The sequence below is a fragment of the Coenobita brevimanus genome, chromosome 11 (genome assembly GCF_032717465.1).
Source record: "Coenobita brevimanus isolate Jiangsu-jjx chromosome 11, ASM3271746v2, whole genome shotgun sequence".
Classification (NCBI taxonomy): domain Eukaryota; kingdom Metazoa; phylum Arthropoda; class Malacostraca; order Decapoda; family Coenobitidae; genus Coenobita; species Coenobita brevimanus.
This window is the reverse complement of record NC_136964.1, coordinates 6,364,573-6,380,208: the sequence shown is the minus strand read 5'-3', so window position 1 is coordinate 6,380,208 and position 15,636 is coordinate 6,364,573. Positions and strand designations below refer to the sequence as shown.

The following is a 15,636-nucleotide window of genomic DNA, read 5'->3' as shown; positions in this document are numbered from 1 at the left end:
CACTTGTCCTCGGCTGGGAAAATCAGTGCGTCAGACTCCGTGGAACCGAGTATAGGCAGCCATCACACTGACATCCCCTTGCACTTGGTATCGTTGCACCGTAGCGGCAGTATCTTGGTGCAAGGGCTCAAGTTGGTCCCAACTGTATTTGCCTCGGCTATCAGAAAAAACATTTTAGCCAAGAATTCAGAAAGTGCAGTTTCACCTACTTTCGACATCCCGGATCATGAAAACTGACAGTGAGTGTCTGAACTAGCTGCGTGTAATCTGAAGCTAGAATATTTCTCCCATTTTTAAAGCATGCGCAAAATGCCAACCAAGCCTTCTGTTTTTCATTATTTTCTTTATTTTGCTTTTAAAACCTGAGTGTTGGAAAAGGTAAGGGGTGTAACCTCACAAAAGTGCCAGCATTTAGTACCATGTCTCTTACGCGTACTGTGGGAACTGATGCTCGGGATAATGTTTAACAATATCCAGCTCAACCCTGCATCATCTTTGAACATGCTTAGGGTTTCATTCACTCGGGACTTACCTTGGAAAGATCATATTGCATCTCTTGTAAAATCTGCTTCCAAGAGATTAGGTGTGCTAAGCCGACTCCGTACCTTCTTTACCCCTGTACAGTTGTTGACTTTATACACGGGCTTTATTCGCCCCTGTGTTGAGTGGAGTCAAAGGCTTTTCGTCTCATCAACTCTCCTTCTCTTACTGACTCCCTTCAACCTCTGTCTCTTCGCCGCACTGTTGCATCTTTATCTCTTTTCTATCGCTACTTCAATGGTCGCTGCTCCTCTGAACTGTCTGCTTGCATCCCTCCACCTCTACGACGGGCGCGCAGCACCCTTCTAGCAACAAACTCTCATCCCTTGTCTGTCCAACTTTCTAATGCAAGAGTTAATCATTATTCCTAGTCCTTCATTTATGCAACAGGTCAACTCTGGAACTGTCTCCCTCTCTCTGTATTTCCTACTTCCTATGATCTCCAGTCTTTCAAACGCAGTGTGTCCAGGCATCTCGAAATGAACGGATCTTGAATTTGGTTCTCTTTTGTATTGTTTTTGTTTTTTTCTTGGTATGAACGGTTTGCGGGCCTCTGGCCTTTGGTTCCTTCTTTCTTGCTTTAAAAAAATTAACCGTTCAACCAGCATGCTTGAGAGCTTTAATTAAATTAGATTCTTCGAAAGTCTTAAATTATTATGTAGAGGAGTTATGAGTACATTATTCGTCTCGGCTAAAGGAACTACTTTATCATTTTCACTTCCTGGCATTAAATGCAGTGTAGACGGTCAGTTTGTCATCATATATTTTCTATCTGTGCGGCTGTCTCAGCGGCAGAAAATGCTTCGATACTTGGTGTAGCCACCGTGAGAGCGAAGCAAAGGTGCTGTAATATTTAGACCAACCCAAATCTTCAAATGACTCAAACACAGGTATTGTGAGCAACAAAAGCTCCACTATACAGCAGTACTGCCTGCAAGCTGCTTTATGCAGAATGAATGAGCAGTCATCAGTAATGTGTCCTGTGTGGCATTCCCATAGCTTCAAACAACTCTGTTATCAGTGAAGAAAGTGGCTACACTCTCAGATCAAACATCAGGGATGTATAATGTATAGAAAATATTTTACGTATGTAATTTATATTTTATATACACCATATGTCTATATATATATATATATATATATATATATATATATATATATATATATATATATATATATATATATATATATATATATATATATATATATATATATATATATAATGTGTGTGTGTGTGTGTGTGTGTTTTCAGATCAAGCTATATTTCTTGAAGTATATATTTTGGTGCTGACCTCATTTTTTCTTTTTTTTCACATATTGTGTAGGTTTTGAGAGACGAAAATTTTCCATTAAAAAAATCTTCATAGTGAAATGCTATTTTTTGAAACGTAGCTAATATCTATATTACAAAACCTGGACGTGAGGGGAAAAAAGTAAGAATATGTATGAAATCAGGATACAAAATGGAGTTACATCAAGGGAAAGAATGATGTTCCCCAGCGTAATATCAGTCTTTTCTTATCCTTCGGCAGAGGAACGAGGGATAAAGTTCGGGTATTGGTGTGGGCTCTAACCCCTTAATGTGTTTACCCGTCCAGAGGTCTCGGCGAAAGTGATACGGTTTTGTCTGCCCGTCTGTGTCCTCCCATTTTTGAAATTCGATGACGTGTCTCAATCTTAGTTTTGTTCTATGTAAAGAAACAAAAATGGTCTCTCTCTCTCTCTCTCTCTCTCTCTCTCTTTATATAGATTGGTTAGGGTGGGTCAATGGTAGACCGCCTGACTCAAGACTGAAGGGTCGACAGTTAGCGCCCCGCCCGGGTAGCTGCCCTCCTGGGAGAAGTAGCACTCTCCCGTCACCCAGCGGGGTTATTTGATCGGGGAATTCATATCACCATTTCTCTTTCCTTTTTGTCCTCCTCCTTCTCCTCCTCCTCCTCCTCATCATCATCATCATTATCATCACCCTCACCCAGCCTTTCATGTGCCTGCGTGCGTGCCTGCTAACCCGTGCCTGTCTGCCTCCCTCAGCGACGCGCCTGGTGTCTGAGTCAGGCGGGCCTCTGGTGGAGTTCTCTAAGCCTCGCTACTGCGCCGTGCTCTCTGAAGACTCACAACTCGCCTCCACCGTCCTCGCCGTCTCTGCCACACACTCCAGAGGTCAGTCACACAAACGGCTTCTCCATTTCAGTCAGTATAATCCCTGCCTCCACAATTGCCCCCTTATATATACTCCTTTACATACACTGCGTCCATTGTAGCGTACCACTCAGCGTTTTCATTCTATTCATACTCATTAATTTCTTCATGCTTATTCATCTCTTCATTCTCATTCATCTCTTCATACTCATTCATCTCTCCACTGGTCATGAATCACTTTGTCAAGCCACACTAGTTAATGCTGACACACACACACACACACACACACACACACACACACACACACACACACACCTCTGGGTAATTAGTTCCAGAATAAACACACATGCCTACACCTAATGACCAGATCAGCTCACATCACTCAAGCCACTCACTCACACACACTAACTCGCCCCCTCTCACTACACTGCATTTCCCTGTACTATGACGAGTGTTGTAAACTATCGATAATATACAGACAGCACTCTACTTTTGAGTGTATTAACCTGTTCATTACTTTAGACAATTTTCAAACTACATAATGTCGCCTATTGGTAGTCAGCATAGAGTAAATTAAGATATACTTGTAGTGGATGAGTAACTAGAGATGATTTTTAACCTCTTGATTATGGTTTGGCCATGTGGAGAGGATGGAGAGTGAGAGACTGACGAGGAGAGTGTATGTGAGTGAGGTGGAGGGGGAGAGAGGGAGGGGAAGACAAAGGATGAGATGGAGGGATGGAGTGGAGAGGTATATGAGGGAGGAGGGTGTGAATTGGGAGCAGGGCAGTGAAATGGCGGGGGGGAGGACAGGGTTACGTGAAGGCGATTTGTTTGTGGCCACCCCGTATAAGGGATTAAGGCGTCTGGCAACAGATAGATAGATAGATTATGAAAAATGTCATTCTAAATATAATCCTCTAATGGTATCCAGAATAAAATGAAGCTGATGTCGTGGTACTGAAAGAGTAACTGTTGTCCTATGCGGTGGAAAAAAATCTATCCTTTGCACCATCCACACAAACAGATAATTTATAGACTGAGTCCTTACAATAAAGAGTTCATTTATGGTAAGACCGAGCTACCTATCTATTTATCTATCTATTTACAGTCCGACGCCCTATGCCCGCAATGGGTGGCCGCAGACAAAACACCTCCAAGTCCCTCTGTCATCCACCATTTGACTGCCTTCCCCCAAACTCACTCCCCGAGCGCTAGATATAATTTCTCAGGCTGAAAGGGATACATAAGGGGCTGAATTGGCTCTGTATTCATTCTCAAGTATTTTCCCACCCACACAAAACTCGTTAATTCTTCATTTGCAGTGACTTCCATTTATTACATTTGTCGTGTATTACGCTGGTCTCTCTCTCTCTCTCTCTCTCTCTCTCTCTCTATCTCTATGTGTGTGTGTGTGTGTGTGTGTGTGTGTGTGTGTGTGTGAACAATTTATATTAAAAAATCACTTGGCAAAATGCATATAAAACGTTATTATCTAAGACCAATCTATATGGTAGGGCTCACAGTAAGGTGAGAATAAAAGACTTTAGTGTTAAATGAAATGAATGTCAAGGTTTCAGGGAGATGCTGAAGATCAGAGTCACCTGGCAAAATCAATTTAATTCTCTCTGGCCCGATTTAAACCATTTTTATTTTTGGGGGGTTCAGGATTATTTTTTTCTTTTTTGCGGGGGGAGGGGGGTCAGAATTTTGATCAAAGCTGTGACGACGGGGATTCGATTTTGAGTGGAATCCGTCAAAGTTCAAAGTCACAAGGCGTGGTATTGTTCAATCCTTTTACGTAATATCACACATGGATGAAGGAAGGACTGCGTGGGCCATGGATGAAAGAGTTTTTGTTTTGAGAATAATAGGTGAATGTTCGAGGACACCAGACAGCAGGTCAAGTAAGACATTTTGATCTGATTGTGGCCAAAGTTAGTGGGACGACAAAATACCAGACAAAAGAGAAATAAATAGGTTTTGATAAAATGGCTCGAAGGTCAAGGGCAAAGTCAGATTTTCGGCCCATAGACCAGTTAGTGGGCGCGGGTGTTCCGATGTGCGAGTGCTTCACCTCGTTCATTATAATATTCATGTGTTAGCGGGGTGTTCCGTAGCACTTAATTAGCCATCTCGTTGACCTTTCTGTAAAGTATAAAGTAGCTCGTGTGGCAGTAAGTCATTTATTTGTCTCGGCATTCTGATCATCATCTTGACTAACACCAGTAGATACCGACCACCAACTTCACAGCCAATCAAGCAGTGCATCTGGCGGTCACTGTAATGAATGCGAGCTTCAGTGGTGCTGCGATGTCTCTGTCAGTTACATATTACACTGGAACCCGAGTAACGCAACAAGACTCACTTCAACCCAACCCGCCCAGTCTCACCCAGTTAGGCCTCATCAAGCTTCACTATGTATCACACCACCCAGTCTCACCTCTCCTTACCTCGTGCAGCTTCACCCCGCCTCACAACACCCCACCTTACCCCATATAGACTGACCCCAGCCAACCCCATCCAGCCTCACCCTATCCCACCTCACACCATCTAACCTCGTTCAAGCTGACCCCGCTGCAACCCACCCAAGCACACACCACCCAACCTCATCCAGACTCACCCCACCCCACCTCACCCAAACCCCACATATCCTTCTTTACCCAGTCCCACCCCGCGTCAGTGCTAAACTTGAGGCAGAGTGATGGTGGATATTTTTTAGCGGAATGAGACTCAGTTCGCGTTGGGGTCAGTAGCAGGATTTATGGTGAGGCCCAGTGATACGTGGCGACTCCCTCTGGATATAGTGAAATGCTTCTTGAGCCTGGGTGTGGTGTGGTGTGGATATAGTGAGGATATAGTGACATGTGGTGATGTATCCAGACTCAGCATATAGTAAAATGCTCCTGGGCCTGGGTGAAGTATGGTATGAATAGAGTGGGGGTATGGTGAAGTGTGGTGACGCATTGACTAAGGATAAAGTGAGATGCTTCAAGGTGCGGGATGAAGATATTGTGATATGTGGTGACGCGTTCAGAATAAACAATAGTGAGGTGCTCCCATACCTGATTGAGGTGTGGTGTAGATAGAGTGAAGATGTTGTGATGTAGGTGACGCTCTCAATTTACAGCTAGAAACTCTTGGGCTTGGATGAGATACGGTATGGATAGAGTGGGGATATCTGTGGTTAAGCATTTACAGTATAATTACACACTTCCAGCCCTGAAGAGAGGTTTAATGGAGATATAGTGAGGTGTAGTGTTGATACAGCAAAGTCTGGTGTAAAGATAGTGAGCTATAGTGCAGATGTTGCAAGGTGTGTGTATATAGTGAGTGTGATGTGGATGTAGTGAACTATGGTGTGGATGTAGTGGGGTATGGTGTGGATGTAGCGAGGTGTGGATTGTATATAGTAAGATGGTAAGTGTGGTGAGGATGAAGTAAGGTATGGTGTGGATGTAGCGAGGTATGGTGTGTATATAGTGAGATACTGGATGGATGTAGCGAGGTGTCGTGTATATATAAAGCAATATATGAAGGGTAGTGTGCATACAGTGAGACATGTTGTGGATAATATGAAGTAAAAGGCGTCCACATATGAAAGTGTGGAACTTGATCGAGCCAGGAAGCTCCCAATGCCATTATTTTAGTTCTTGTGCGATGTGTAGCTTACCATTCACTCCGACTACGGATATTTTAAGCTTCGTCTTGCTTTCTCCAAACGACATTATTCGGGTTTAGAGACTTTTCATATTAGAGGGATTAGATATAGCCTTCCTTGATCCCTTCATAGATAGAAATCATTCCTTACTTGAGTTTTAAAGAATCGACTGGTGATGGCAAGTAAAAATAAAAGATACGTCGCCGGAGAGAAGGGGTTGATAATTTCAGTTTAGCGCCTTTTGACTCTTTTTGCTAAAGAAGTGAAGACTGTTAAAATCGCATAAGTAACACCTATTACTTTTCCATAAGATTTCCAAAGGTGATCTGGATTTTTTTTTTTTTTTTAATAATGTGACAACATATTCTTGGTGCTCAGTTCAGTTCTCTTTTTTTGTCTTGTTTTTTTCTGTGTGTGTATGTGGGGGGAGTGTTTTAACTAAATAACTTCGTTTATTTTCGATTTTAACCAAAACTTGGTGGAAGGATTATCGGAGAGCCAACGAGTAAACCTATTATTTTTAACAAAACAAGTCAAAGTCAGGGTCACAGGTCTAGGTCAGTGTTTGACCTTTCAAAATCAGCTTCAGCGCTGTTTATCAAGTTTAGAACAAACTTGGAGCAAATGTTGAGGATGATGCAAGGTCACAGGGCAGGGCCAAAACTCAGTCGGTTTGTCTGTATGGGATTAAAACAATTAAAACAGTTTTGATATAATTTAGATCATACATGATATATACATAGCAGGTCATGTGATAGGAAGCGTTGTGAGGAACACACTGAGGTGGTTTGGCCATGTGGAGAGGATGGAGGGTGAAAGACTGACGAAGAGAGTGTATGTGAGAGAGGTGGAGGGTGGAAGAGGGAGGGGGAGACCGAGGATGAGATGGAGGGATGGGGTGGAGAGGTATATGAGAGAGGGGGGGGGGTGAGTTGGGAGCAGGGCAGTGAAATGGCGGGGGACAGGGCGACTTGGAGGCGATTTGTTTGTGGCCACCCCAAACGGGATTGAGGCGTCTGGCAATAGATAGATAGATAGATAGATAGGTCACCCAAGAGCCTGACCTGTTGTTTTGTGAACTAAGAAGTTAAAGGTCAAGGTCACGTGGCAAGGTTAGCTTAAATTTTTTTTTTTTTTCGGTTCGGACCAAACTTTGTGGAATGGATCAGGTGAAAAAAGAAAGAAAGAAAAAAAAGAGGTTGTAATTTCAGAAAGATGAAAGTTCAGTAACTGGATTCAACTTAGACATTTCTGGCCAGAGCTGAACCATAGTGGGTGGAAGGGTTGAGGCTTAAATGAGGTAAATCGATGTTGAGGGTAATCTGGTGAAGGTAAAGTCACCACAGGGCTGAGTCAAATGTTTAGTCAGCAGACAAGTTGGTGGGCACGGGTTTTGCACACTTAGTTTTCCTTCGTGTGTGTGTGTGTGTGTGTGTGTGAGAGAGAGAGAGAGAGAGAGAGAGAGAGAGAGAGAGAGAGAGAGAGAGAGAGAGAGAGAGAGAGAGAGAGAGAGAGAGAGAGAGAGAGAGAGAGAGAGAGAGAGAGAGAGAGAGAGAGGGAGAGAGAGTGTGTGTGTGTGTGCACGCGCATACAACCGTGCAAGCGGTCGAGAGGGCGCTTGATATGGCACTTCAGTAAACTAATACCTTTTCCATAAGTTTTCCAGCGGTATACGTAGGTGCACAGTAGCTTTGATGGTTTTGGTAATAACATACATTTTCTCTGTCTGTCTATCCATCAGTATTGCCAGACGACTTAATCCTGTAAGGGATGGCCACAAACAAATCGCCTTCATGTCGCCCTGTCCCCCGTCATTTCATTTCCTCAGTTTCACATTTCTTGCCTTTTTCAGCAGCACGATAACTAATTTTAAGAAAAGTTACTTACGTAGCATCTTTTACTTTTTCATAAGCTTTCAAATGCGTAATGTGGTGTGGCCTTAATAGTTTCTCGAAGTAATAAAGTTCTTGTGGTTTAATCTACTACCAAACTGCTACTTCCTTTTTAATAGAGTTGGAGGGAGCGAAGCGAGCGAGAACAGTAATGAGGCGTGAGTACTGGTGTGGATCTACTAAGGACATATACAGTATACGAATGTGTGTGGATTTAGTGAGATGTGGTGTGGATATTGTGAAGTGTGATGTAGCTACAGTGAGGTATGGTGAGGATAGTGAGAAATGGTGAGGATACAGTGAGGTATGTTGAGGATACAGTGAAAAATGGTGAACATACAGTGAGGTATACAGTGAGGTGTTTAGTTAGTGTGAGGTGTGAGGTGGATAGAGTGAGCTGTGGTAAATATTCAGTGAGGAGTGGTGTGATAATTGAGTGATAAGGATATAGTGAAGAGATATGTAGGTATAGTGAGGTGTGATTTGGATTTAGTATTGTGTGGTGTGGTTACAGTGATGCATGGTGTGGAAAGGGTGATGTGTGGCGTGGATAAAGTATAATGTGGATCCAGTGAGGTGATGTGGATACAATAAGTGGCGATATAGTGTTGTGTGGTGTGGATATGGTGATATGTGGTGTGGATAGTGTAATGTGTGGTATGGATGTATTGATATGAGGTGTGGATATAGTAACGTGGTGCGGATACTGTGACGTGTGGTATGGATACTGTGACGTGTGATGTGGATATCGTGATGTGTGGCGTGGATATAGTGAGGTGTGGTGAGGATGATAACAGGGTGTGGTGTTAATAGTGATGTGTAGTGTGGATATAGTGAGGTGTGGTGAGGATGATAACAGGGTGTGGTGTTAATAGTGATGTGTGGTGTGGATATAGTGAGGTGTGGTGAGGATGATAACAGGGTGTGGTGTTAATAGTGATGTGTGGTGTGGATATAGTGAGGTGTGGTAAGGAAACTCCATGATCGAGGTGGTTCTGACGATATATCTGAACCGCGAAAGTTTTCCAGTTTGAGAGATGCTATAAACTTGTGTTGCCTTTGTGTCGTTCTGAAACAGCATTCCCTTGGGCACCTGCACTGTTTTTAAAGAGTTATAGCCTGCCATATATCTTTTACACACAGTACTCACGGATCCGAACACCGAAAAACCATACCCTTGGCCAACAACACAGTTTTTGAGAATTTATAGCCTGTCATGTATCTTTTCTTTTACACTCAGCAACAGAGTAGATCTGATCGCTGAAGAAGCATTGCCTTAGCAGCAACGCTCACCTCTGAAGAGCTGTAAGGTGTTGGATTACAGTGTGTGTGTGTGTGTGTGTGTGTGTGTGTGTGTGTGTGTGTGTAGTGTAGGATTATGATAAAGACAAGAGTTGCGTCGACAGATTGAGGCTGCCAGTATTATTAACTAGTAGCAGTAGTAGTAGTAGTAGTGGTGGTGGTGGTGGTGGTGGTGGTGGTGGTGGTGGTAGTAGTAGTAGTAGTAGTAGTAGCAGTAGTACCAGTAGTAGTAGTAGAAGTAGTAGCAGCCGTAATAGTATTAGTAATGGCGGTAGTAGTCGTCGTCGTCGTCTTAGCCTACGGTATCAGTCATATTTGGGATTTAAGGCCGTGTTGTAGATTGCATAAGAGTCTTCTACATTACACCTCTTCCTCAGCGACTAATTTTGCACACTGTAACTTAACACAGTCTTTTATGCTATTAAATGACGCTGAATATGTCGGCATAGTTTGTGTCAGTGGCCGACAAGAGTATATCTGGGTATAACGCGTAGAATAAATCACCAATTAAGATGTGTTAAAGGATCTCTAAAGCCACATAGAATAAGATCTCCATTCTAGATATTTCTCAGTCTGTTGGTGCTTCTTATTTGCCGTTGCTGAGATGGAGAGACGTTCATATCTTCGGAAATGCTGTTTTTTCTTTTTTTCAGCCTTTCCTTTTCCGTCGCACAGTCTGCAGGGGAAGGTTTCATTCATTGATCTGAAATTTAAGTGCTCAGTCATCTTCGTCTGACGTCCGCCATGACAGACACAGAGGAATTTCAAGTTTAATCCTTGCTGACTTGCGTCTCTGAATTTTAAATGTGTGTGTGTGGATTTTCAATTGACCATTTTTTCTTTCATCCAGCGTAATTGCGTTTGTCAGTTCTGTGTCTGGATCATGTTTTTAATTTACATATAAACTTTTAACTATAGTTTTGCCACGATCCAAGAACTTCGCCTTTATTCACTCAGTCTCTCTCTGTTAAGCAAAATGTTCTGTAACTGCTCTTGCACTCACCAGCCAGTGTTTTGGCAAATGGGATTCCCAGCGGAGGAACTAAATGAAGCCGTATATTCTGCGGTACCCTAAATAGAATGAGATATCTGATTACTGGTGAAGCACTTAGATGACACCCTTCTGGCTCACAGGTCGTCCCAGTACATCTCACTGTCCATTGTGTTTTCCTGCTTCCATGTGTTATATTTATGGCTTTTCGTGCGCGATGTCGGTACACGGGCGAGCAATACTTTTCCGCTGCGTATTTCTGTTTGTCAGTGTAAGTATATATGTATGTATGTAATGTTTTGTCCTGCTTTATGTGTACGGTTGTTCTAGCGCAACGAAGGTACACATCTGACTTGTACTCTTGTAGTTTGTATTTGTGTATGTATGTATGTATGAAAGTGAATGCATGTATACTCCCCACCTGTCAGCATCGCCCCCATAGGACCTGGACCCGACCCTTCAAAATGGTAGAGTGAGTGAGTGACACGGTGAGAGAAATGTACACTGTATATGGCTTCCCCTCTGGTTGTAGGAAAATATATGAATACAATGGTGTCAGAACTGTCTCACTGTCCTTGTCTCTTGTATCTGTTTACTTATAATCAGCAGCTTAGGTAGTCCTTTGAATTAAATGTCAGGAAATGAGGGCGTTCGTGATGTATTATACCTAACTTGCGAATGGATTTGTAAGCAGAAATTTCGCCCATCTTTCATAATCTTAGACGACGAGCAGCTACTCCTAATCTGAAAACGTAATCGTCTGGAGGTATCAAAAACATTATTATTAAGATTTCTGTCCGTCGCCAGAAGCTTGGGCTTATATGAAAAATGTACCATAGAGCAGTGGCTTAATATAAACAGTGTAATTGTTTGGATGTACAGCAGTTCCGCCCAACTTCGACCCAATTCATCTAAAACGAAACAATCTGTGTATCTGCCTATTGCCAGACGCCTCAGTCCCGTAAGGGGTGGCCACAAACAAATCGCCTTCATGTCGCCCTGTCCAGTACCACATCACTGCCTTGCTTGCAGCTCACACCCCCCTCTTTCATATACGAAACTGATGTACAGTCGCCAAACTTTCCACCTGGGCCACCTAGCCGCGAGAGATGTACATGCTCGACGAAAGTTCGGATTATCAACTCTCGTCTTCCCTTGTGACCCTCAGTCAGAGTTCATCCCAGTATTCAGTTGACAATTTTTATCCGATAGAATTTCAAAGGAACTTCTTGAACGTATTGGATAAAACAGTAAGTAAAATAATATAAAAGACCCTATCTTTACATATATTACATATTTATAAACGTATTCTTTTTCATTATTACATGATCAACCCATGGCTCATCACTTAATCATTACGTGGATCACTGTGCTTGCAATGCAAACACGGCAATTGTTTTGACAGTTGATATATATTTAATAATTATATGAAACAATACTGTGGCTGAAGTGGTAGTTAACGCTTCCGCCAGCCGATCCGTGTGACGTGGTTCCACCCCCGTCAGAAGAAATGGGTTTCTCCTGTTAAACACCAAGCCCTTATCTTATAACTTAGGTCTTAGTAGCAGCCGGTCAGCAACCAACATCACATATCCTCGCACCCCGGGCCTCGGTGACGGGCGCTAAAGTGCCTAGGTTCGTGGGATAAAAAAAAAAAAAAAAAAAAAAAAATAGAAAGAAAGAAAGAAAAAATCAGTGTTCCAGCCTGTAATGATAATTTCATGTTCGTGATGTTGCGTTTACCAATCACATAAATAATATCACAGGCAATGGTGATACAAATGTCCCTACAATTCATGAATCAATAGCAACTGTGCTTAAAATGACTGGAAGCTTTTGCATACTGTTATGGAGAGGTGGTGTCTTCATCTTGCTATAATGTGAGATAATGATGTTTAGTGAATAATCGATAAGCGTGTAAATGTGTGACCTCACACATAAGCGGCACCGCTCACAATCAATTTTCCTTGTAATGTGTAATTCAGCCATTCGTTAGATGAATGGACTATAAAGGTGTGCTGTATTGACCATAGTCATATGAAATATGATACGGAAAGTCATTATCATAGCTGATATTATAGCCACATTCGACAACAGTATGCATAAACTTTTGCCTGTTGAGGTGACAGTATTTTAACCTCCTACCTCTTCGTGGTGCACGACAAAACGCATAAACATATTTACCTGAAGTACTACCAACGAGGAAATAAGCAACCGTTAACAGTGTCTAAACTTCATCCTAATGTTTATTGGTCAGTGTCATTCATGATGTAAATATGACAGGTATTCTTACTTGTAACTGGACGTAGATGTCAGGTAAATGCATTCCTCTTCAACCTATAGTAATAATGATATTAACTGATAACCCTATGAAATGGAATTACTGATATAAGGAGAGGGTGAGAGAGAGAGAAAGACTTGGAGCAATTCCACTATATAGTGCATCGACATGTTATGGTGACAATGTAAAAACAACATAGAAAATAAAATGTTAAGGATTGTTAAGCATGCAAATATTTAGTAGAATGCTAACGGATCTCAGAAACTAGTTCGGCAATTATTATCACTGGCGGCATGAATAACGTAACTCCTGCCCTGGCCTTCACTATGCCAGGCTTCCCTCTTAAGCAGCTCTCCCACCGGCTCGACCAGTTGCAGGAAACCGGTGGTATGGAATTGTTGCGTGCCACAAGTTGCACGGATCAAGGCCAAATAAGTATAGTATAATATATACTATTGCATTATATATAATAGTATATATCTATATCACAATATTATATATATTACCTTGTAAAATTAATATAGTTATATTTATCTGGCCTTGGTCAGCGCGACCTGTGGCACACAATTTTCTGTGAGACCAGTTTCATGCAACTGGCTGAGCCGATGGGAGAGCCGCCTTACTCCTGAGACATCTTTCTCCCCACCCAATTCCGTACCCAGCCATCTATGGGATGAACTCTGACTCTGACGGAGGTTCACTACAGACGAGGAGAGTTGATGATCCGAACTTTCGTCGAGCATGAGTACACACGAACAAACAGATACACTGTTGCCAGCACCCGTTACCCACCTCTCCCAGCTGGGCGGCCCAGGTGGAAAGTTTGGCGACTGTACCATAACTAAGAGGGCTACAAGCATGGGGTATAATTCTTCTATATCATCAGCTCACAGCCGTATACAAACAAAACACAGCTTAGGCACAGATATCAGTTCACTAACCATCTCTTGTGGGGTCTCTCACTGGGCTCTACATTTCCACTGATCCAGGCAAATCACTCTGGCTTTGGGCTATTTCTCTTTTGCGGCGAAAAGTTGGCACTCTTTGCTTGCCAATATTTCACACACGCCCTCATTTTTCTTCCACAAAAGCCACAGAGTCTCACACCTCCCAATATTTATGCCAGCGGCCTCCTTCCTCACCAAGTGTCGCGTTACCTGAAGCTCGCTCCTTTGTTCTCCTCTCCTCCTCTTTCTCCCTGAGTGACTGTGCATCTTCCATTACACACCTCCATAGTTGCTCATGTTTGTCTCCTTTTCGGTTTAACCCTCTAATAGTTGGGGCAGCTCTAAGAGTCTAAAGTCAGACGATGTTATTCCTCTGAGAGGGAGTGCTAGAAGCCTGAGAATGTTGTTACCAGTCCCACTGACCCCCTCATGGACGGTACAACTCTAGTATTTTGTTCCTGCTGACGCCAGACGATTTTATTCAGCTGAGAGGGAGTCACAGGAGCCTGCGGTGGTAAGTCCTGCAGTACGATGACAATTTATTCTTGTTTCCAGCACGCAGTTTTTCTTAACCTGGTAGCTGAACTGGTTAGATATTTTGCACTCCTCTCCTTTCTTCTCCTCTCCTCTCCTCTTCTCTCCTCTGCTCTCCTCTCTTCACATCTCCTCTCCTCTCCTCATCATTTTCCTTCCTTCCTTCCTTCCTTCCTTCCTTCCGTTTTTTCTTCCTTTCGTCACTTTGTTTCTTTCTCTTTTTTTCTTCCTTGACTCCTTACTTCCTTCATGTATTTCTCTCTCTTTTTCTTCCTTCCTTCCTTTCTTTCCTTCTTTCTCTTTCTTTCTCATTTTTTTCTCTTCCTTCATTCCTCCGCTTACGCACTGCCTTTTCGCCTCTCCGGATTAACACCTTCACCACGATGACGTAGATAATCATAGAGTGCATACCTCCAGACGATTTTATTCAACCACGGAATAATCTGTAGCAGTGAAGGAGATAACGAAGGCAAAAGTAGACCCCTCCAGGTAGAGAAAGTCGCCCCTAAAATTAATTAAATGATATGATAAAAGAAAAAGTTAAACTATGAAAAAATATGTTGATTGAAAAGGTTCATGGCCTCTACATCACATTATTCTATTTATTTATTAACTTTAATTTTTATTATATTATTTTTTTTTTCTCTTGTCTCCCATATCTTTTCTTCCAGACTGCCTTTTTGTGTTATGCTCTCTCTCTCTCTCTCTCTCTCTCTCTCTCTCTCTCTCTCGTATAGTGGGTCAGAGGTGAATATTACTACCCATACCCATATAAAAAGTGGAAGATGACAGACATGCATGGGACATATACGGAATTGAGAACTGGGAGGCAGACTTCTGTGTACCTTTTATTCTGTCCACCCTTAGGCCGTTTTCTTTAGTTTAAGGGAGACTTCGAATTCCTTTACTACTAATGTGATGTTGATGCTGAGTTAAGAAAAAATACAGAGGTTAAATCGTAAAACCGGAAGCGTTAGGAGAAACACACTGAGGTGGTTTGGCCATGTGGAGAGGATGGTGAGTGAGAGACTGACGAAGAGAGTGTATGTGAATAAGGTGGAGGCGGGAGAGGGAGGGGGAGGCCAAGGATATAATGAGAGAGGGGTGTGTGAACTGGGCAGTGAAATGGCGGGAGACAGGGCGACATAGAGGCGATTTGTCTGTGGCCACCCCTTACGGTATTAAGACGTCTGGCAATAGATAGACAGACAGAAATCGTAAAAGCGTGAAGGTGTCAGCAAACCCCCAAATTTCTGACAGTCAGCCATAGAAAAGCTGTTGGGGAGATCAGATAAACATGCTTCACTCTCGTCTTCTGTTTCACAAATGACTCTCTGAAACTCTCATCT

The 15,636-nt window shown here is 42.6% G+C and overlaps 1 pseudogene; it reads left to right on the top strand.

Annotated features, from left to right (window-relative positions):
- The first annotated feature begins 226 nt into the window (after window positions 1–226).
- Window positions 227–15,636, top strand: part of LOC145410793 (putative neural-cadherin 2) — a 92,964-nt pseudogene continuing 77,554 nt past the window's right edge.